This window comes from Symsagittifera roscoffensis, chromosome 1 (genome assembly GCF_963678635.1).
Source record: "Symsagittifera roscoffensis chromosome 1, txSymRosc1.1, whole genome shotgun sequence".
Lineage (NCBI taxonomy): Eukaryota > Metazoa > Xenacoelomorpha > Acoela > Convolutidae > Symsagittifera > Symsagittifera roscoffensis.
In genome coordinates, this window is record NC_087062.1 from 52,540,317 (window position 1) to 52,548,096 (window position 7,780).

A 7,780-nucleotide genomic window follows, 5' to 3' on the forward strand; every position below is an offset into this window, starting at 1 on the left:
GCCGACATTGACATCTTTCTATCGGATCTCAAAAATCGTAAAGTCCCCGGGGAGGCCCTTTGTGAGATCGAAGCTGTGGCAAAAGCCTATGCTAAGAGGTTGAAACAAACACCATCTGACAAATCGTTGAGAAGGCCCGAAAGTATCTGAAGAGAAAGGACACCTACGAGAACAAGTTGTCGGATACATTAGATTGAAATCAATTCAGCAAAAGTAAAGGAACAAGTGATGCGATTGTTTTGAAGATAGAAAGAGACATCAATAAGGAGTTGTTGGCTATGAGGAAAAAAGATGAAATATGTGAGAGTCTCTACACAAGGATGAGGTCTACTGGGGGGCAGCCCGCCAGGCTTTATGGGTTGGGGAAAGTGCATAAAGTGAATACCCCATTAAGACCGGTCCTCTCCTTGCCTGGTAGCTCTTATTATAACATGAACAAAGTTCTTGCTAAATTTTTCGAGAAAATTGAGGGCGCAAACATCGAAACCAACTCACTAGACGCGAGAGAAATCTTAGAGAGCACTAATCTTGAGCCCAATGAAAACTTGATATCTCTAGATGTGAAGAGTTTGTACACAAATGTTCCACTGAAAGAAGCGATAGACATAGCTCTGAGAAAACTGTATGAGCAAGAAGAACCACCATCAATTGCTAGGAAAACCATGAAGAGACTGTTGAACATGGCAGTTAGTCAAGTCCATTTCAAGTGCAATGAAACATGGTACGTTCAGAAAGATGGTTTGGCAATGGGGGCATCTCTTGCCGTTATTTTAGCAAATTTGTGGCTGAAGCAGTACGAAACTGCACTATCAAGGGATATTCCCGATATGTTTTTGCCCGAGAAAGATCTTCACGGAATATGTCCCGAGTGCCATAAGAAAGTCACGTACAGGTCAAAAGGTGTAGAATTTGAATGCTGTTTGAACCGGTATCACGTAAAATGCGGTGATATATCAGATGATGAGTATCGAAATATAAGTGAAACCGTCTGGTACTGCAGAAAATGCATCACAATAAGGGAGAAAAATAAGTCAGGGCAACAATCTAAATGGTTTCTCCGTTACGTTGATGATATAGTGAGAACAGTGAAGGGTGATCCTGAAAAAGTGCTACGGGCTGCAAACTTACTACATCCAAATTTACAGTTCACAATAGAGAAACCAAACACAAACGGAACTTTGGCATTTTTGGATTTACAAATTAGTATTGACAAAAGCAGGAAAATTAGCTGTGTGTGGTATAAAAGACCAACAGATACAGGTACCATACTCAATTTTAGAAGCTGCGCCCCCTTCAGTACAAGAGAAGTGTGATTGAAGGAACTGTTCACCGGGTTTTCCGCAGTACGTCAAAATGGGAAGAATATGATAAAGCCATGAAAATCAACCGTGAGCAGTGGTTGGATAACCAATATCCGGAAAGTTGGTCGTCGCGGGTTGCATCCCATGCCCTTGAAAAGATCATCAGCGAGGGCAAAAACAAAAACAACATGGCTGAGAAAAAGAAGCCCTGTTATTATAGCAGTGATTCACCACCCATCTTGATGGTCCAGTATAGGGGGAATCACAGTCAGACATTAGCAAAAAAAGTGCGCGATATCACCAATGCGCTGATAATATTCACGACGAGGAAATTGAAAACTTGTATGCCCTCTCTAAAATCCTCCTTTTCCAGTGAACTGAAATCAAAAGTGGTGTACAGACTTGAATGTTGTGGGTGCAAATCCATCTATGTTGGCCAGACGGTCCGACATCTCACCACAAGGATTGAGGAACACGGAAAAGAGGATACCCCAGTTGGATAGCATATAAGGCAGTGTGGTAGTGAGCGTGGTAAGTCTGAGTTTGATTGGAAAATAATCGACCAGGCGTCCAGCAGCATCAAGTTACTAACATTAGAGGCGCTGCACATTAGGAAAGAGAAACCGGCAATTAACACGCGCGACGAGTTTAGAAGTAGGGAGCTGACACTAAGGCTATAGTTCCAGAATCGAAAAATTCTGGCTAAAACACTAAAATTTTGAAAAAACTTACATTTTGCATAAAAATTAGCCACAAAACGAAAATGTGAAAAGAAAAATGAAGACAACTCTCAGAAATTTGTGACAAAATGTTTTAAAATGTTACATAATAGTTGTTAAATAATTTCAGTGATATTTGTAAAGTTTTGATTGGTTGACTTTTTAAAATTTTGAAGTAATGATGTGTGTGACACTTTTTATGATCTTTGATCATTTTGTACAGATAGTTTAGAATTTTTAAAAACTGAAGATGCACAAAATGTGCGAAAACGTTTGTTTGAATTTACAATTTTAACGCATTCTCAAAATAATTAAAATAGCCAATCAAATCAAATATTCAGGCCGCTAGCTCAAATCACCTGACACACGTTTCCAACGAAGTTAAAGGACGTCTATTCAATAATGATACAATATCAGAAAGACAACAATAAAAAACCATGGAAAAAGTTAGAAAAACTGTCCTAGAGACAACTAAATCTCTTTACAGTCAGGAGGTTACAGTTAGGAGTCCCTTCATCACGTATTCCAGTCAAAATCCTTGGAATTTTCTAGATATGGAAGTGATAATGAATAAAGAAGATGACAAGTGTTTAAGTCCTTTTCAATTAAAATCGATACGGGTTACGTTTCTTTAATAAGAACACGCAACTCGACACGAGAAAATATAATATACAAGTGTTACAAGTAAAAAATTTCGTCGAAAGTTATTTTGTCATTTATTGTTGCGAGTACGCAAGCGGCATTCGCAATCTGTATTGCCAGGGAGATTCTCTGTTTTAAAAAGCTACCTGCTCTGGGTTCCTCAGTGCATATGCTTAGGTTCTTACAAATCTTGCTCAAAAAAGTTACTGTGCTGGGGCCGGCCGCGCCCTGAATTTCAAAAGCTAGCGGTTGAAAAAGATATCCATCATTTACAAGCTCTTAATACTTGTCAATTTTTTGCTCTTCCGCTTCAGCGGCAGCCGTACCAGGGTTACAAACAGAGCCGGCATTAATCCTTCAAGGAGCTAAGGAGTCTACTACCGTTACATCCCACAAGAGCTGCTTACCAACAGCCCATGGAAAGAAGGTCAAACTGAGTTGTTTGTTCGACAGTTTTAACCTTAAATTTTTGCACGGGATGACGTTCAATCATTGGGAGCCAAATCTATCTTGGAACACGTTGAATTTTTTTACTCCGTCGGTTCGAGTCGTAAAATCAAGTCGGCAATTTCGCTGTCAAAAATTGGCTCCGTCCAATTTTTTTTGGATTTCATTTTCCGGGACCATTTCAATTTTTCCAAGGTCAAACCACCGTTTAAGCGCATCATCATAGGTTCCATCCACATGCTCCAAACCAAAGATTTCGCTCAAGGCATCTTTCGCTCCTACTTCTGAGGCTGTGAAATCGGGTGAAGCGGGTAGACGAGCAGAAGAAACGCCCAAGCTACCTTTTGCTTCCGGGACAACTGCTGTAAAAACTGGTTATCATTCATTTTCACGTTAGTGACCTTGCATAACGAATTTCTTACTAATTTGTCGTAGCGTTCCAAAAAATCATTTTGCAAAAAACAAGGGCTCGTATGCAAAAAATATAGGAGTTTTGGCATGCTGAAGCAATTTTTCAGGAGGTAAAAACCATAATGAGCGTCTAGTTTGTCAATGACATCCGAGACTTTTTCAAGCTCCTTAATTTTTTCGTCGAGCAATTCTTTCGGCAAAGTTCGCCGATTGGAGATCCTAAAATGAGGAGTTCTTCTTTTGATTTTATTTTTATTTTGGGGCATATTTTTCGAAATTGTGTTAAAATTGAATTATACTATGTACTAGTAGTCGTTCCCAAAAAACAAAGTTCGCACTTCTCAGTGTTCAAGCTCAGGCCTTAAATTTGTTCCGATTTCAGAATGTTTTTAAGGTCCCGGAGTACTACCTTATAGTTGTCGGCTAATTTTCCATCATCTAAAAACCAGATTTTAATTTTCGACTCCAACTGTTTGACTAGTGTGTGACTTGTTTCCGCAAAAAGGGGTGGGACTTCAGCATCACCTTGCCGAGTTCCGTCTTCTTCCATTATAACAGAGCTTCCGTAAAAAAATGTAACTAGGGTTAACATACGCGCAATGGGTGTAATTATACAATTCGGAGCGATTTGAACAAACATGATTCAGCTTTGTTTCTCTATTTAGAAAGTTAGATACATTCTTAAAATTCAGTGTTAAAAGAACAGTGCATTTTGGATTGTCGTCAAGTTCAATTAGGTTTTGAAACTAGTGCGCAGCTAGTTCTGCTCCTCGTTTGGTACCGCATCCTACCTGTACGTTTCCGAAAAAATTTTGTCGCTCGGAGAGGGCCTTGCTTCCAGCGCATTTAGACGCGATACGTCCCAGCGTGTTGCCTATGGCAATCGGTCTCAACCCTACGTCTATCTTTATGAAGGCGATAAGCTTTGCGCCAAAAAAGAAAGGTGTTAGGGTTTCGGGTATTTTGTCATCACCAATGAGGTTTATCAGCTTGGTAAGCGATTTAAGAAAATTGAGTCCTGCACTGCCAATCGACTTACTAACAATATCTTTAAAAATTTGAGGAACTATTGTATCAGGACCTGCTGCTGATCCGATCGGAAAGGACATTATCGCTTTGTATTGGTCAAAATCGGTTACAAAAAATTATCCAACTGTTCTGGATTTGGAGATGCAAATTTTGCTTGCTGAGGGTGCTTAGTCATCAATTTTTGATAGTTATCAGTTGAAAAAGGAGTAAATTTGTCATCCGAAGCAGCAAGCCTTATTCCTCCCTTTACATTTCCTTCATCGAGTTTACTACTTCTTAACTTTATTCTCCACTCGAGGTCACTCAGAGGCGCGCTTGAAACTTGGGGATGGGGTTTTGGAGGCTACACGTCATTTGCTCGAATTATTTTATTTATCAAAGAGCTCATGCTTGTGGTCTGTTTGCGTCCACTTCTTTTCGGTTGCTCCAAAAAAACAAGAACGACGTTAAAAGAATTAGCCATTTTGTAACATCTTCTACATTGTAGACGATGTCAGTTATTTTGTCCGTCAGACTTTCCGCCAAGGGAACACGCGAGTCTTTTGGTACTCTATTGAGTACTCGGACATTTGAGATGGCTGTATTAACATAATTGTCTAGCACTAAATCCTTACCTATTGTTGCTTTATTAACAGATTTTACAACAAAGCATAAAGGACACTGAAACCATTGGGTTTTCTTATAGTCGCTAAGAGAAATAATTACACAACTTATATGAGACCAACTAGAACAACAATCACATCTAATCCAATTTATCAGTCCTGAAGGTTTTAAGCAATCTTTGCTCAGACACTCTTTGTTGTTTTTCCTCATCTTGACGCAGCATAAAGGTAAAAAAAAGGATTTTGACTTTAGGGGATTGAACTAACCCATAATAAGCGGTTAGTGATAATTTTATAAATCAGCAAATAACAAAAAATAAAAGACAATTAAATTAATTTAAATTTTAAAATCGATTTATAAAAATCAAAAACAAGGAACAGTCTCACCCGAGCTCAGTAGGTCCAGTGGTGCACCACCAGACTCTTCAAGCCAGTTCCGGTTTCCCACCTCCCCACAGAAAGCCACTTGACAGACCTGTCCCTAAATTCCCTCAGAGGGCGCTCCACAAACAGGCACAAACATCAAACATAACAAGTCCATTTAATGAATTTATCACAAAAATTAGTCTAATAGGTGCTTTATAAAAATGAAGTGCCTAGATGGGTACATGAAAAGCTGTCAATGGGTCTGAAGCGTCTCAATAGAATCAAATTTAACAAAAATCCATTTTTGGCTGAAATCGCAATCTTCCTCTTACAGCTGAAAAGTCAAAAAAAAACATCGGATGAAACACGTTTGTGAAAAAGAAGCCGCGGCAAAGTCATAAGCAAAAAATATAAGGCAAATCCCAAGAGACAAAATCATTGTAAAAACGAGGAATTAAATCAAAGATAATGGGTTGCTGGCTGTCACATTCGATAAGGGCGATAAGTATCCTGTCACCAACCTATGTATTAACTTATGGATTAGGATCATATGTATTAAGATAGGTAATAGGTTTCCAAATGTATTAAGATACTACGTTTCGGATGATACGTTTCAAGTGTAAAGGTTTTTTTTCGATGGCCGAATCTCCCATATTTTAAATAGTTTATAGATTTCCTTATCTATAAGGATTAAAAATTTATTGTTTTAAGATAGGGAATGAAGAGGTTTCAGTGTGATGGTAAGAGTAACGGTGTTTTTTACAATTTCCTCTGAACATGTATAGTTTTTCGCAAAAATCTCGGCGCGCGTTATTTAAATGGCGATTATCAAGTGTAGACTGTGGAATAAAGGTGTTATGATTTTGATAAAGGGCAGGTCAATGGTAAAAAAATCAGAATCGTGATTTTTTTAACCAAAAACTTTGATTTTTTTTCGAAAAACTTCAAAACATGATGAGATTTGAAATAATTTGAGCACTTAACCAGTTTACTTGACTTTTTTTTCAATTAATGCTCTATCTAGCTGAAACTATGCTAATAACCATTGTTCAATGTCTAGTTTTATTGGAGGTTTAGGTCTGAAAAAAAAATTAGATAGTACAGAGACGATAACGATGAAAAATACCCAAAAAATACATTGTTTTTATAGGAACTTGAAAACTCAAAAAAATAAACGGTTTTAGCAACTGCTCTGATTTTGTCAATTTGAATATTTGATAGTATTTCTTCCAAGACTATCACTTCCGTTACTTCCTCCAAGGGAAATTGGAAAAACATTTTTCTTATCTCAAGCTTTTTCTATTAATTTCTGGATAATGCAACTGTTCATCTGCATCCTACAGTGAAGTCAAGTCAAAAGCTAGAACATAGTCATTTAGAAAAATTTCCATAGGAAGAGCAAGAAAACCTTCGTTAAACTGCATGAGGTTCATTGTTGTAACATACGGGCGATGAGGAGAAGTTGTTTCTAATGAAATAAATGTTCTTCCAACCCGAATAATTTTAAGCTCTCACAAAAAGAATTTTTGATAGCTCAAAGGATTTTGTGAAAAGATTACGCAACAGCTGAATTTGTATTCATTGCAACAACTTATCTTCTGATTGGGGCATTTTTGAAAACCCATTTTCCTGAAAAAAAATAGTTATGGCGGATGGAATGATATAGGTTCTTGCTATAGTTTCCATCTAAGTGTAATGAGCACGTTCCCTTTCCCGATTCCATGACACGTATTGATGATTAGCTTCAGCTACTAAAGCTCTTCTAAAAAACAGAGTGCAATCGATGAAATTTCAGGCTATTATATGGAATATCAGACAGTATGTAAAAGTTAGGTTTAGCTCGAATTAGTTTAATTTGAATTTTAGTTTTCGGTAGTAATAATTTTTCGCAAGTAAATAGATCAAAGGCAAACCTGCCATAAAGTGAAAAATTTATCACTGATCTTCAATTATGTGCTCTATCAGTGAACGAATTTATATCAAATGCTTCCGGAAATGCTTCAAACTGTTTCCATGACAAGCAAGTTTTCCTTTATTACTCACTGCCGACGAGTTGATTCTTTCGATATTTGTGCTTTATAAGGATATAAACCATCGGCGTTGTAAACCATGGTATTGTTAAAAATGGAGGATTTAATAGAATGTTTTCATAAGTTGGGTAAGTTTGTGGTTCCTCATCAGAGTCATCCTCTGATTTTAAATTATGTTCAGCTTTTTTTCTAAAAGCATCAAAAAAATCCTTTAAGTAAAAAATAAGGGCGAT